General features: G+C 37.9%; 1 long non-coding RNA gene across 1 annotated transcript in view; it reads left to right on the forward strand.

Annotated features, from left to right (window-relative positions):
• The window catches only part of LOC131829692 (uncharacterized), a 33913-nt gene extending 19963 nt beyond the window's left edge, over positions 1-13950 (forward strand). The window contains exon 3 of the long non-coding RNA XR_009352956.1: positions 12123-13950. This is a non-coding gene — a long non-coding RNA (uncharacterized LOC131829692). The remainder of the gene's footprint in view (positions 1-12122) is intronic.
• Positions 13951-15339: the final 1389 nt, after the last annotated feature.

Here is a 15339-nt window from a genome sequence, read left to right on the forward strand (position 1 = left end):
AGAAAATAAAGGAGAAACTGTGTGTGTGTGTATGTGTGTGTGTGTGTGTGTGTACATGTATGTGTGTGTATATAGATGTTTATATGTGTATGTGATATTTGTGGTTAAATTCAGAAGTACTGTTTAAGTTGTACCTTGAAATATATATTGAGTTGTTAATATTCATTATTTTCTTTCATTTTCCTTGCCTAATTTCCACCGAAATTATATATGGAACACCGAAGAAATTCTACAGATTAATTATTCTTTCTATTATCAAATGTCCATTTTTCACTACATGTGTTGTTTTTAACCCTGGATGAGGGTTAAGTGAGTATGACAAGGATTACATATTTTATGCATTTTGGGGTTAAGTTGGAATAAAGTTTTGAGATTAGTAAACCTATACATCTATTACCCTTTTTCTTACAAAGCATGGAAATGAGAGATGGGACATAACTAGCCATTATATTCACAAATATTTTCAATTTTTGAATGAGGTTTGTAAGGTTTTATAGGTGAGATAAACATGACACCAGGTGAGGGAGGCACAAGGCAAGATTTATTAAAGGCACTCTCCGGCGAAGTTTCAGGGCTCAGGAGAACGGGAGCCGGGAGGAGATGGGCACCCTTGGGCGAGGTTCTACGACTCTGGAAAGTGGAGTCGGGGAAGTCACACTGGGAGGGAGTCCGCGGGGGTCTTTTATCCGCCAAGGCAGGGCATGGGCTCACATCGATATATGGTAGGGTATTTGGTGATCGGAGGGTATGGGGTGGGGGTCCTGATACTTCTGTTTCCTGCATAGGTATCAGGTTACCTATGGAGACGTGACCTGGGCATACATCCTTTTGGCGGGAGGGTGAAGGGTTGAGGAAGGGGGGAGGGGGCTGGAAGATGGCGCCTGGCGGTCATTTCTATTGTTCCTTCTGCATTCCCGGAGCCACCGACCCAACAAGGTTCAGATGAATAGTTAGTTTGATCAATAAAATTAGTTCAGGACACACCACCAATATGTATCATAACCATAATTCAATCTAATCACAACCATGAACTCACAACCTAAAAAGTTTGTTAGTAAACAAATGAAAACTGAAATGCTAGAGAATAAGGTAATCTAAAATCAAAACTAAATCAAAACTAAGTGCCCCAAACTTCAAATGAACACAAATTTCAGTAATTTCATTTCATTTTATCTTTAAAGGTTTTATTTAAGTAATCTCTATACCCACCGTGGGACTCGAACCTACAACCCCAAGATCAAGTGTTGCACCCTCCACCAACTGAGCCAGCCAGGTGTCCCTCAGTAATTTTATATCTTAAGCAATTTATACATGTGTAGCCTGGCTATAGTTAGGTGAAGTATATATGTAGTTTTAAGTTCTATGTAGTACAGAGAAAAACTGATATACTAAAAAGGAGTTGTTCCGGATAAAAGTGTGCCAGTGTATTAAAGGGCTGAATGACAAAATGAGCATAGAAGAAATAAATAGAGACGGGAGCTTGTTATTAGAATTTCACATGAGGGATCAGGGACCAAGCATGTTCTTGAGTGAAAAGGTCAGCAGCTCCAGATCGTCAATGGCATCTTGAAATTTCCCAGAAAACTGATATTTCTTTCTAAGTTAATGCTAACTAAGAGCATCTACAACAAAGGTAGAATAAAATGGGCATTTGATAATAGAAAGACTAATTAGCCTGTAGGATTTCTTCAGTCTTCCATATTTTTTTAAATAGAAATTAGGCAGAGAATGGTGTTCTCTACCTGCCGTCTACCAAACCCTGCATCTGAGAGATGTGCAGAAAGAAACACTGAAACACAATGTTTTGTTTTCTTTCCTTCATTCCTCTGTAGAATACCTATTTCTTTCTACCTTGATAAATTCCCTTGGAAATCCCAGAAAGAAATGTAAAGGCATCCCAAGACTAACCTCTTTTTAGTGCAAAGCTAAGAGTAAGACCTAAACAGACAAAATGTGTTTTATCATTCAGCAGTTTTTTCTAGGGAGACAAGTTTTTCCAATCTGTTGTCTTCTTGTTTCTGAAGAAATTTTGCATGAAAATGTGTGTGTCTAAAGTAATTCATTAGGGAAAGCCTGCTGGCTATTTGCTAAGAGTCTAAGCAGAATAGTATTCATCTTGGCAATTCATCAGAGATTGGAAGTTGGTTCTCAGATTTACAAGCCTAAAAACTTGGTAGCATAATTAAGAATGGACTCCTCTTTAAAAGAGTACTAACAATAATCACAGTCGCAGAGACTGATGTGTATAATCAAATGCTTATTATTTTATAAGGAGAAAAATAATAATGCACGTCAAAAATTCTTGCAACTATTTAAAGCATTGGATGCAGATTGCTAAAGGAAATCCATTTATAATCAAGAATTTAGAATAAGCATAGAATTAGACCAAACGAAGTTGTGTTGGAGAAATATAATTAGAAAGTAAGTCTTTTCCTAGCCCAGAAAACCTTACAACAAAGGTAGAAGAGAAGGTAAACAATTTTATTGTTGAATAAGCAGTAAACCACAATCTGATACACATCACAGGCAATCCACCAAAGGAATTGAGAAAACAAAATGTCTCACTCTTATACAGCTAAGCAGATACATACATTATATAAATGTTTTCAAGATGAACAATAACAATTTCTTAACAGCACCATTGTCACATATAGTTCATCCTTAAGTAACATGGTAATTGAGAGGACCACCTGTGTTAGCTAACTGGTTTACACAAAAGAAAAAAAAATTCTTATATCTTTATGACAGGAAACAGTTTTGCTGCTTGGAATGAGACTCTCACTGAAGTTAAGCCATGAACCTCCCATAGACACTAGGAAATAGGGGTGTTATCTGTCTTGATTATTACATTTTCAAAGAGAAAGACTTTTCTAGCTCTTAAAACTAGCAAGTCTTATCTCACTTTTTTGTTTAAAGATTTTATTTAATGTAAATAAATGTAGGGAGCCCTACATGGAGCTCAATCCCAGGATCCCGAGATCACGACCTGAGCCAAAGGTGGAGGCTCAACAGACCTAGATCTCCAGGCTCCCCTAGGTTTATCTAGTTTTTAAGTTTTTAAAAATTTATTTATTTAAGAGAGAGAGAGAGCGTGAGAACATGAGAAGGGGGAGGGTCAGAGGGAGAACCAGATTCCCCATGAGCAGGGAGCCCAATGCGGGACTCCATCCCGGGACTCCAGGATCATGAGCCCAAGGAAGTTGCTTAACCAACTGAGCCACCCAGGCATCTGGTTTATCTAGTTTTTAAAAGAGTATATACCATATGATCTCGCTTACATGTAGAATCTAAAAGAAACAAAACACACACACACACAAAACCCTACAAAACCAAAAAGCACAAAAAACCCTAAGCTTATGGATACAGAGAAGGCAATGGTGGTTACCTGAGATAGGGGATGGGGGTTAGGAGGACAAAATGGATACAAAGGGATAAGAAGTAAAAGCTTTCAGCTATAAAATAAATAACTCACAGGGATATAAGTTACAGCATGGAGACTCTAGTTAATAATACTGGTTTACATATTTGCGAGTTGCTAAGAGAGTAGATCTTGAAAGTTTTCCTCACAGAAAGAACAGTTTGTAACTATGTATGGTGATGGATGTCAGACTTGGTGCAGTGAACATTGTTATGTCATACACCTGAAACTAATATAATGTTTCATGTCAATTATATCTAAAAAAATAAAATAAAAGACATACTCATTTCAAAGAGGAGAGAAAGAACTTACAAGCTTTCTAAGTAAATTCTCTAAGAAAGGAGAAGTAGGAGAGAAGTTCTCGTATTTTCAACAGGGAGAATTCAGCCTCTTATTTTTTGTTTTTACCCATAGAGGTACAATATTCCAATGCTTAATTTATATCAGGCTTGTGTTAGCCTCATTCCTTTTTTTTCTCCCCTAGATACTTGGATTTTCACATTCTTTCTCTCTCTCCCCTCACTTCCTCACTCTCTCTCTTTCTCTCTCTCTCTCTCTCTGTATCTAGCACTAAATCTTTCTCCAGTCTTTAACACAGGCTTCCTTTACATATGCTATTTCGTTCAGTCAAGTTACCATTAGCCCGGGGAGCCATTTACTCTCTGAGGCAAATCTGCTTATTGCTGCTTTACATGTTCATTTCAATGTTTGTCTCTTAAAGCAAACTCATTTCCCCTTCTTCCAAATTTTGGAAAGGCATTCATAGCTATACATAGAAAATCTAACGACACAGAGTTTACCTGGAAAAGTGCACCCCTAGAGCAGGCAGTCAGCAACTATTGCTGATTGATTGAGAAACCCCATTAACTGAAAGCCTGGCATAGCTTCCACTCCAGTAGGGCGGGTGTCTGTGTAGTGTACTGGCAATTACACCAAGCTCTCACATTTCCCTTTTCTGCTGGAGGAGAGGAAACCTCTCTACCTCTCTACTTCCTCTCTACTTCCCTTTGAGGTGTTTTGGCTGGCCTAATAACTAAATTGACATAAGACACAGATTAGCAGGAAAAAAATTTAATTTCATATGTACAGGAGCCCATTAAAATGCAGTACTCAAAGAAATAAGCAAAGTAGATGTCTTTTATGCCTTTTACACAAACCAAAAATATATGAAGAATTGACAAGAGAAAGAAGTTTGGGCTTGGGGAAGTGAATTAGTGAAGACACAGAAAGGTCTGTTTATACATCCTTCTCAGTCCGAAATTTCTTGTCTCTGGTGATAAGGATGTTTTTCTTCCTCCTGGTATAGGGAGGATATCTTTTAGAGGGAGATTTATTTTTTGCTTTCAGGGGAACAAAGGAGGGTCAGAAACAGTTCAGAGTGTCCTTACTGTTTCTTAACTTTGACTCCAAATAATCAATATGCCAAAATGGCATATTAGGGGCAGTGGTACATACTCTGTACCTCTATTTTAAAAAAAATACTAGCAGCATTAAGCAATCAATAGCATTACCAAAATAATGACTACATTTATATTTCATTATATATGACTACTTCTTTTTTTTTTTTTTTAAAGATTTTATTTATTTGTCAGAGAGAGCGAGCGAGAGCGAGCACAGGCAGACAGAGTGGAAGGCAGAGTCAGATGGAGAAGCAGGCTCCCTGCGGAGCAAGGAGCCTGATATGGGACTCGATCCCAGGACGCTGGGATCATGACCTGAGCCGAAGGCAGCTGCTTAACCAACTGAGCCACCCAGGCGTCCTATATATGATTACTTCTTAAAACTTATTTAAGTCATCTCTACACTCAACATGGGGCTCGAACTCACAACCCCAAGATCAAGAGTCGCCTACTCTACTGAGCAAGCCAGACAGCATCCATTTTTATGACTACATTTCAAGTGGAAACATTCCAATGGGCTTGTGAATCATTATTCAACCTCTTGAGATTTACCTGAGCTTGCATAACCACTTTGTTGTGAAAATGCAGAATAGAAAGAAACCTTGTGGTTGAACTAGACTCTTTCCCCACCTGTACATCCAGCCACTTTATTAGCATGCTCATTGCTGTGGGATCTGTTACTGCCTTAGGCACTGTGAGGCATACTCAAATTAACATGTGTGTAGGAAACCATTGCCTTGATTCCCTAGGGCTTGATTCATCTGAAATTACTTTTGGAGGCAGCCTTGCTGATCTATGACCACTGATTTAATAAGGAACGATCACTACTTTTAAGAGTTAGAAACTTTGCGCTGCTTTGTTGTGCTTCTTGTCTCAGAAGCACCTTCCTCCAAATAAGGTAATTTATTCTAGATAACAGAGAAAACAAAGAGGGAATTAATATTGCTATCCTTAAACAGATCCTAAATTAGTAACCCAATATCCTATTTCTGCAAGACATTCTAGTAAGACAGTTTTTATAAGACTACGACCAACTGAATTTATGGCTTTAGAAAAGAGAGCACCAAAGTGTACACAAGCACATGCACACACATGGGGAGGAGGGGCACGGGAAGAGGGACAAACAGCTTCTATGCTGACCACAGAGCCCTCTGGGGGGCTCATTCTCATTGATCCTGAGATCATGACCTGAGCCCAAATCAAGAATGGGACACTCAACTTACTGACCCACCCAGGTGTCCCCAATTTGCCCTTTTTTATGTCAAGATTTTATACTGTTCACCAGATAATAACAATTTACTTAAAAAAAAAAAACCCCACAACTTCTCAATATTATTTCCTGCATTTCTATAGACTTTTCCTCATTTGCTATATATTTTCTTCAGATTCAAACAGAATCTGAAAGAAACATTCGAATGTTTCATAGGGAACAACTTTCCTGATGTGAAATAAGAATGCAAGGCATTATCTTTCTGGAGATTGTAAATCATCATAATCTCAAAGCGGGAAAGACAATGATCTCATAAAGTCCAAGAGACTTGAGAATGGATCCATTCTCACTGACCAGATCAGTGAGTTTAGGTAAATTATTAATCCTTGAGCCTCAATCCCCTTATCATTTCCCCATATATATTTTATCTCATGGTCACTATGTACAACACTATAGTATGGTTTATAAGAGTGTTAGAGAAAACACACAAAACAGCTGACACCTAGCACCTGTTCAATAAAGGGTAGCTACTATGATCTTCCTACCCAAGGTTCTATAGCACCCTATTTAAAGATCACTGACAAATGACAATTGTAATTTGTTTGGCCCTATTCTTTTTTTTTTTTTTAAGATTTTATTTATTTATTTGACAGACAGAGAGATCACAAGTAGGCAGAGAGGCAGGCAGAAAGAGGGGGGAGCAGGCTCCCTGCTGAGCAGAAAGCCCGATGCGGGGCTCAATCCCAGAACTCTGGAATCATGACCTGAGCCAAAGGCAGAGGCTTTAACCCACTGAGCCACCCAGGTGCCCCTGGCCCTATTCTCTTGGACTCAAATGTATCATTTCTGTACCTGATAAGAGTGCAACCTGTTTTCATAATGAACTCTAATATATTCCCAACACATTATCCTTGTCCTGCAAAAACATCCAAATCATGCCTTAGAGCAGAAAAACAATTCCATCAAAATATGTATGCATGCTTCCATGAAAAAATATTCCTTATATATTTATGATCAAATACTGCAGTTTTGTTTTTATTCAAAACCCAGTACCAGACAGTGAAATTATTACAATGGCACACATGTGAATAAAAACCATGAAGCATGAGATGTTAAAAATACCAATTTCTTCAAGGGAAAAGAGGAAAATGAGGTTTTGTCTAATCAATTATATTAAAAGATCAAGAAGCATAGACTTTTTAATAGTATGGAACTCATCTTACTCAAGTCCCTCTCTCTCCTCCTCCTACATTTTTTGAACAAGGAAACTTGTTCATATATGTGTTCATATATATGAAATAATTTTGTTCTGATATTACTAAGATAAAGCTCAGATTCCTGACATTCTATTATGTCATGATGGTCATTTTCTTCATTGTTGATTTGTATCATTCTATATCTTACTACATTGTATCTAAGTGTGTATCAATTTTCATTTATCCTCATTCAGTTCTACCTTCTGTATTTTTTTTTTAAGATTTTATTTATTTATTTGGCAGAGAGAGAACACAAGTAGGGAGAGTGGAAGAGGGAGAAGCAGACTCCCCACTGAGCAGGGAGCCTGATGGGGGGCTCAATCCCAGGACCCTGAGATCATGACCTGAGCTGAAGGCAGATGTTTAAGTGACTGAGCCACCCAGCTGCCCCTACCTTCTGTATTAATTTTTCATATTTTCTACCTGTGCTATATTTTTTGGTTTTTTAGATCTGTCTTCCAGTCAACACATTATTACTCATCTGTGTCTAATTAGCTGCTTAATCTTTCCATTCAGGTTTGTTAATGTAAATTTTATTGGATTATAACACACATTTTAAAAGCACACAAATCATATGAGTAGCTTAATGTGTTTTCACAAAATGAACATGCCCATTTAACCAGCACATTACGAGCACCCCAGTAGGTCTCTTTATGCCCCATCCTGTCCTTCTTCTTATTTCAAGGTAACAAATATCATGACTTAATGGAATTAGTTAGTTTTGCCCATTAAAAAAAAAAAAACTTTCTGGGAATGGAATCTTGAAATATATTCTCTTTTGATTATGGCTTCTTTCTTCTCACAGTATATTTGTGCAATTATATGAAACTGTAGTTTGAACACTGTCACTAATTTATAGCGTCCTGGGTTTTTTAAAAATCTCTTTTCTTTTTTTTTAAGATCTATTCATTTACTTTAGAGGAAGAAAGCACAGGAGGGAGGGGCAGAGGGAGAGGGAGAGAAAATCCAAGTAGACTCTGTAATGAGTGCAGAGCCCATGCGGGGCTAGATCCCACAACCCCTAGATCTCATAAAATCCAAGAGACTTGAGAATGTATCCATTCTCACTGATCAGATCTGTGAGTTTAGATAAATTATTAATTATCTTTAAAATTATTAATTATATTTTAAAATATAATTATTAATTATCTTTTAAAATCTTTAAAAAGATTTTATTTATTTATTTGACAGAGAGAGAGAGACTCAGATCATGACCTCACCTGAAACCAATTGCACAATTTACTACCTGTACCACTCAAGTGTCCCTACAGCATCTTGTTTTCAAAAATATGCCACCATCTGGGGTTCCTGGTTGGCTCAGTGGGTTAAGCCTCTGCCTTCGGCTCAGGTCAGAGTCTGACCTGAGATCAGTGTGGGATCAAGCCCCACACTGGGCTTTCTGCTCAGCAGGGAGCCTGTTTCCCCTTTTCTGTCTTCCTGCCTCTCTGCCTACTATTCTCTGTCAAATAAATAAATAAAATCTTAAAAAAAAAAAAATTGCCACCATTTATTGGCACCTGAGTGGCTCAGTTTTGATCCTGGGTTCAACAGAAGGAAGGTGGGACACCTGAGTGGCTCAGTCAGTTAAGCGTCTGCCTTCTGCTCAGGTCATGATCCCAGGGTTCTGGGATCAAGTGCCACATTGGGCTCCCTGCTCAGTGGAGAGCCTACTTCTCTCTCTGCCTGCTACTCCCCAGTTTGTGTTCCCTCTGTCAAATAAATAAACAAAATATTTTAAAAATAAATATCACAATTTACTCATTAGTTTTACTGTAAGTAGACATTGACATTAATCCAGTTATGATTTATTCAAACAACACTGCCATGAATATTCTTGTATATGTCCTTATTAACATTTGTAGGCATTTCTCTTAAGTACATATCTTGGAATAGAAACTTGATAAGGGGAAGATGACAGAGTAGGAGGACCCTGGACTCACCTCTTGCCACGTGGCTGCCTAGAGAGCACCCACAAATGGCATAAATAACCTGGAAAGCTGGCCAAACAGACTCTCCTTGGCATGACATAGATAAGAAGCTGCAGCAAAGCAGACTGACAGTCTCTGATCTGATGGTAAGACCCCATCAAAGCAGTACCACAAGCCTGGCAGTGTGTACACAGCCCAGACAAAGGCCAGCACCACTCCAAGTGAGTCCTGCTTTGAGGAGAGGGGGAGATAACAACATGCCAGCCTGACTGTGACCCCAGCAGTGGGCTGGGGGCAGGCAGCTGGTTTGACTGCAGACCTCACCCACCAACAAAATCTTCTTGGGGACAACACAGGGAAAGTGCCTGCAGTTGTGTGCTACTTCATCTCTGGTAAACACCTGGTCTGACTCAACTCAAGATGAGGGCAGCTCTCAGCTGGCCCACTAATACCACAGGGACCAGACTCTGCCCACAACATGCAGAAAGCCATAGCAGGCTGGACTGAAGGCAAACGCAGCTCCACCACAACAGTAGGAAACTGCTGTAGCAACACACATAAGAGATACCTCTGAAGTACCAGGTTCTGGGGAACAGGGGACATTGCACTGCAGGCCTTTTTCTTCATAATGCCACTAATGTCCAGTGTGGGAGAGAAACAGGCCCAGAGTTAGACAGAATGAGGAGACAGAAGAATATGTTCCAAATGAAGGAGCAGAAGAAAATCAGAACAAATCTAAACACAATAGAGATGAGTGCTATGTCTGATAGTGAATTGAAAGTAATGCACTCATAAAGCAACTTACTAGAATTGAGAAAGGAGCGCAGAACTTCCCTGAGACCCTCCACCAAGAGATGGTAGACATAAAAAAAAAAAAAAACAAAACCAATTAGAGCTCCTGGACTCACTGAATGGAAATAAAATAGACCACCTGGAATAAATAGCAAACAAGAGGAAGCAGAACAGATCGGCCACATGGAGGACAGAGTAATGGAAAGTAATTAAGCTGAGCAGATAAGAGAGAAAAAATAGACAAAATGAAAATAGACCCAAGGAACTCAGCAACATTGTCAAGCATAACAGTGGCATGATAGGGATCCCAGAAGGAGAAGAGTGAGAAAAGGGGACAGATGATTTGTCTGAAGCAATAATAGCTAAAAACATCCTGAATCTGGTGAAGGAAAGAGAAATCCAGAACCAGGGGGCACAGAGAGCCTCCAACAAAACCAACCCAAAGAGGTCTGCACCAACACACAAAGTAAATAAGATGGCCAAAAGTAGTGACAAAGAATTTTAAAAGCAGCAAGAGAAAGAAAAGCAGTGACATATGAGGGAAACCCCATATGGCTATCAGTGGGTTTTTCAGCAGAAACTCTGTAGGCTAGAAGAGCGCAGCATGATAAATTCCAACTGCTAAAAGGAAAAAATCTATAGCCAAGAATACTCTACCAATCGAGGCTTTCATTTATAATAGAAGGAGAGATAGAGTTTCTCAGAAAAACCCTGCAATTGCACAGCTGGGTATTTACCCCAAAGATAAAGATGTAGTGAAAAGAAGGGCCATATGTATTCCAGTGTTCATAGCAGCAATTTCACAGTCACAGCAAGTTCACAGTCACCAAACTGGAAAGAATCAAGATGCCCTTCAATGGGCAAATGAATAAAGAATATATGGTCCATATTTACAATGGAATACTATGCCTCCATCAGAAAGGATGAATGCCCAACTTTTGTATCAACATGGACAGGAAGGAGGAGATTATGCTGAGTGAAATAAGTCAAGCAGAGAGAGTCACTTATCATATGGTTTCACTTACTTGTGGAGCATCAGGAATAACATGGAGGACATAGGAGAAGGAAAGGATAAGTGAACTGGGGGAAATTGGAGGGAGAGAAGAGCCACGAGAGACTGTGTACTCTGAGAACCAAACTATGAGGGCTTGGGAGGGGAGGGAGGTAGAGGGTTAGGTGAGCCTGATGGTGGGTATTAATGAGGGCAGGTATTGGATGGAGCACTGGGTGTGGTGCATAAACAATGAATCTTGGAACACTGAAAAAATTTTTAAAAATTTTTAAGAAATTATTAAAAAAAGAAAGAAAGAAAAACAAAAGTTAAAAGCAAAACCAGCCACATCCCTATCACACATGATGCCATCAGCCTGTGGGACCCAAAAGCACCAGCTGCCCTCCTGCCCAAGTCAGCATGCACTGCCTACCACCTGCTCAACGCCAAGTCAACACACCTTCACTGCAGATTGCCAAGGGCTCAAACTGATACTCTTCCCCTCAAATTCCAGCCCCTGTGCTCAAGTTTGTGCACAAAAGGGGGCATAATTATAACAGCAGAATGAAGCAACCCAAACAGTGACACTAATTCTGTGGAATATATAATGGATAAAAGGAGTGTGGTAGGCTGAGAGCATCTCCAACACACGCATCAAAGAACAATACATACAGCATGATTCTGGTTCCTAAAAGAAACAAACCCTGGAAAAATAAAATAAGACAAAATCAGAGAGGGAGACAAACCATAAAAGACTCTTAAGGATAGGAAACACACCGAGGGTTGCTGGAGGGGAGAGGGGTGTGGGGATGGGATAACTGGGTGGTGGGCACTAGGGGGGCACATGATGGAATGAGCACTGGGTGTTCTATGCAACTGATGAATCACTGACCTCTACCTCTGAAACTAATAATACACTATATGTTAATTAATTGAATTTAAATTTAAAAAGGAACCCTCCAAAACTTGATAAGGTGTGTGTAATGTTCCACATGAGTAGATATTGCCAATTTTCCCAAGTGATATCAATGTAAATAGACATATACTGCAGTATATGAGAATTTCAATTGTTCTACATCCTTGTCATCTTTTTTTTTTTTAAGATTTTATTTTTATTTATTTGACAGAGAGAGAGACAGTGAGAGAAGGAACATAAGCAGAGGAGTGGGAAAGGGAGAAGAAGGCTCTCTGCCAAGCAGGGGGCCCAATGTGGGGCTCAATGCCAGGACCCTGGGATCATGACCTGAGCCGAAGGCAGCCGCTTAATCAACTGAGCCAGCCAGGTGCCCCAACACATGCTTGTCATCCTTGTCTATTCTTCTCATTCTGATATTTTTGTGGAGTTTGGTCGTACAGTAAACTTGAACATGTTTTTATGTACTTACTAGCCATTTCACTTTCCTCTTCTTTGTAATGCCTGTTACTGTTTTGGGCTCAATTTTCTCCTGTGTTGTCTTGTCTTTTTAAATGGATTTGTGTGAGTTCTTAAATATCCTGGGCAATTGTATAAACTGTTATATAAGCCCTTGACAGTTGCAGAAACTGCAAATATCATTTCCTGGTAACCTTTTCAGACCCAATAATGGTGTCTTTTAATGAAAAGAGGTTCTTAATTTTAAAGCAGTCCAACATATCCATTTTTTATTGCTACTGCTTTTTGTGTTCTGTGTAAGAAATATTTGCCTATCCCCAAATAATAAAGATATTATCCCCTGGGTTTTCCCCTCTTCTTTTTGCTTCATTTATTTACTGTTCACATTTGCCTTGAATACACCTCAGTTTAATTTTTGCATAGTGCATGAAGTAAAGAGGCAAGCTCTTTTTTATTTTTCATAGATTTGCAATTACTGCAGAGCAATTTATTGAAAATCAATTCATTTCTCCATGAATTGCTGTGGTGCTTTTGCCACTTAGTTCAATCATTCCATTTACCTATCCTTGCAACAATGCTATAGTATTAATTATTGTGGCATTATAACAAGTTGTGAAATATGATAGTCTAAGTCCTCCAAGTTTGTTTTTATCTAAGATTGTCTTGGCTTTTCAAGCTTCTTTGAATTTCTATGTGACTCTTAGAAATATCTTGTCAGTTTACATACTCACAAATACATGTCTTCTTGAATTTTTGGTTGGAATTACATTGAAACCAGAAGTTAATTAGGGGAGAACTGATATTTTTAAAAATATTGAAGCTGCCAAGCCATAAATATGGTCAATGTTATTTTATTTACTTGATTTTTTCTTAATAAGTTTTTGAAATTTTTATTGTAGAGGCATTGCACATTTTTTATTAGATTTCGTTTTAGGTATTTGATGATCTTGATGCTATTGCAAATGACAGTGATTTAAAATTTTATTTTCCTTAGAGGGGGCTTGGCTGGCTTAGTCAGAAGAACATGTGACTCTTGATCTCAGATTCGTGAATTCAATCCCCATTTTGGGCACGGGGCTCACATAAAAAAGTAAAATAAATCTTTCAAAAAATAAAAAAAAATAAATTTTACTTTCCACTTATTCATTGCTAATATGTAGAAAAAGATAATTTTTTAAAAAAGATTTTATTTATTTATTTGACAGAGAGAAAGACTCAGCAAGAGAAGGAACACAAGCAGGGGGAGTGAGAGAGGGAGAAACGGTGATCAGGGAGTCCAATGCAGGGCTTGATCTCAGGACCTTGGGATCATGACCTGAGCCAAAGGCAGACACTTAAAGACTGAGCCACCCAGGTACCCCCCCCAAAAAAAACCAATTTTATATATTAACCTTGTTAATAACTTTGTTATTGATCCTGTTAATCCTACAGTTTTGTCAACATCATTTATTATTTCCAATAGTTTTCCTGGCTTTTAAAAAATATACACAATGTCATAAACAAATAAAGTTTTGCTTCCTTCTCTCTGATATTTTTATCCTTTATTTTTTTTACTTGTCTTATACCACAGGCTAAGACCTCTGGTACCATGTTGAATAGGAATGGTGGGTGTTGACATTTGAGTCTTGTTCTTGACTTCAGGGTGAAAGTATTTACTCTCTCATCAGTAAGTATGATGTTAGCTACGGAGCATTCATAGACAACCATTATAAGAATACCATTAGTCCTTTCTAGTCCCAATATGGGAAGAGTTTTTGTTGTTGTTTTCTTTTTTTAAATTATGGGTAGGTATTGGATTTATCAAATACTGTTTTTGTACTTACTGAAATGATTATTTTTCCTTTATTCTGTCAATGTAAAAATTACACAGGTTAATTTTTGAATGTTTATCTAACCTTATATTCCTGGGATAAACCCCAGTTAGTTTTGATACATTATCCTTTTTATATATAGCTATATTTGACTTGACAGTATTTTAAAAGGATTTTTGCCTCTGTATTAGCAAAAGAGGGTGGTCTGTAATTTCTCTTTCTTGTAATATCTATGTTGGCAAAAATGAAATAGGACGTATCTATTCTTCCTCTCTTCTTTGAAAGAATTTATCTAGGAATCCTCTTATTTGTTATGTCAGTGTTTGGAAATTTTTACTTGTGAAGTTTTTAGAGAATGTGGCTTCCTTTGTTTTATAAAAGTATATTTATTTTCTTTAATAGATTTAAGAGTATTTAATTTTTCTATTTTTTGACAAATAACTGTATATGTTTAAGGTATACAATGTGATGTTTTTGATATAAGCATACATTGTGAAACGATTAACACAATCAAGTTAGTTAATGTATTCATCACCTCACATAGTTACCATTTATTTTTATCTTTCTATTCTTTCTTACCTTAGGTTTTGGTATACTGTCAAAATTAAATATTTTTTAATAAAAAAGGTACTAACAATTTCTCATTTTTGTTCAACTGAAATATATAAAATTGCTCCTAAATTCACAAACTTAATTATATGTAGGACTGAACAAAGCTAATTAAAAGACTTTTTTTTAGTAGAACACAGGCTGCCAAAATAGCAAATTTGCCAGAATTTGCTAATTTATCTATTGAATGGTTTCTATGGTTTCTCTACAGTGCTATTCATTCATTTGGAAAGTATTTTTAGACTGTGTATTTGGCATAAACATAGAATTAAGAAGTAACATAGAATTTCCTTCTACCATATTTGCTTGTTATTAAGCCATTTTCTTGCTGCCTCAAACCTACTGTTTTCTATTCTGCCTTGTATTACTAGGGCTGGGACTATGCAAACTGCATTTCTGTTTTGCCAGTTGCGTCTCTCATAGACTTTGACAACTGAGAATTCTAAAGGAAGACTGGAGACTGAAAAAGGGAAGAGGGTTGTGTTCTTTCCTGCCTTGCCTCTTGTTACCATCAACACCACCTGAGCAATGGTTATTCACGCTGGAAATGGC

The sequence above is a fragment of the Mustela lutreola genome, chromosome 4 (assembly GCF_030435805.1).
Source record: "Mustela lutreola isolate mMusLut2 chromosome 4, mMusLut2.pri, whole genome shotgun sequence".
Classification (NCBI taxonomy): Eukaryota; Metazoa; Chordata; class Mammalia; order Carnivora; family Mustelidae; genus Mustela; species Mustela lutreola.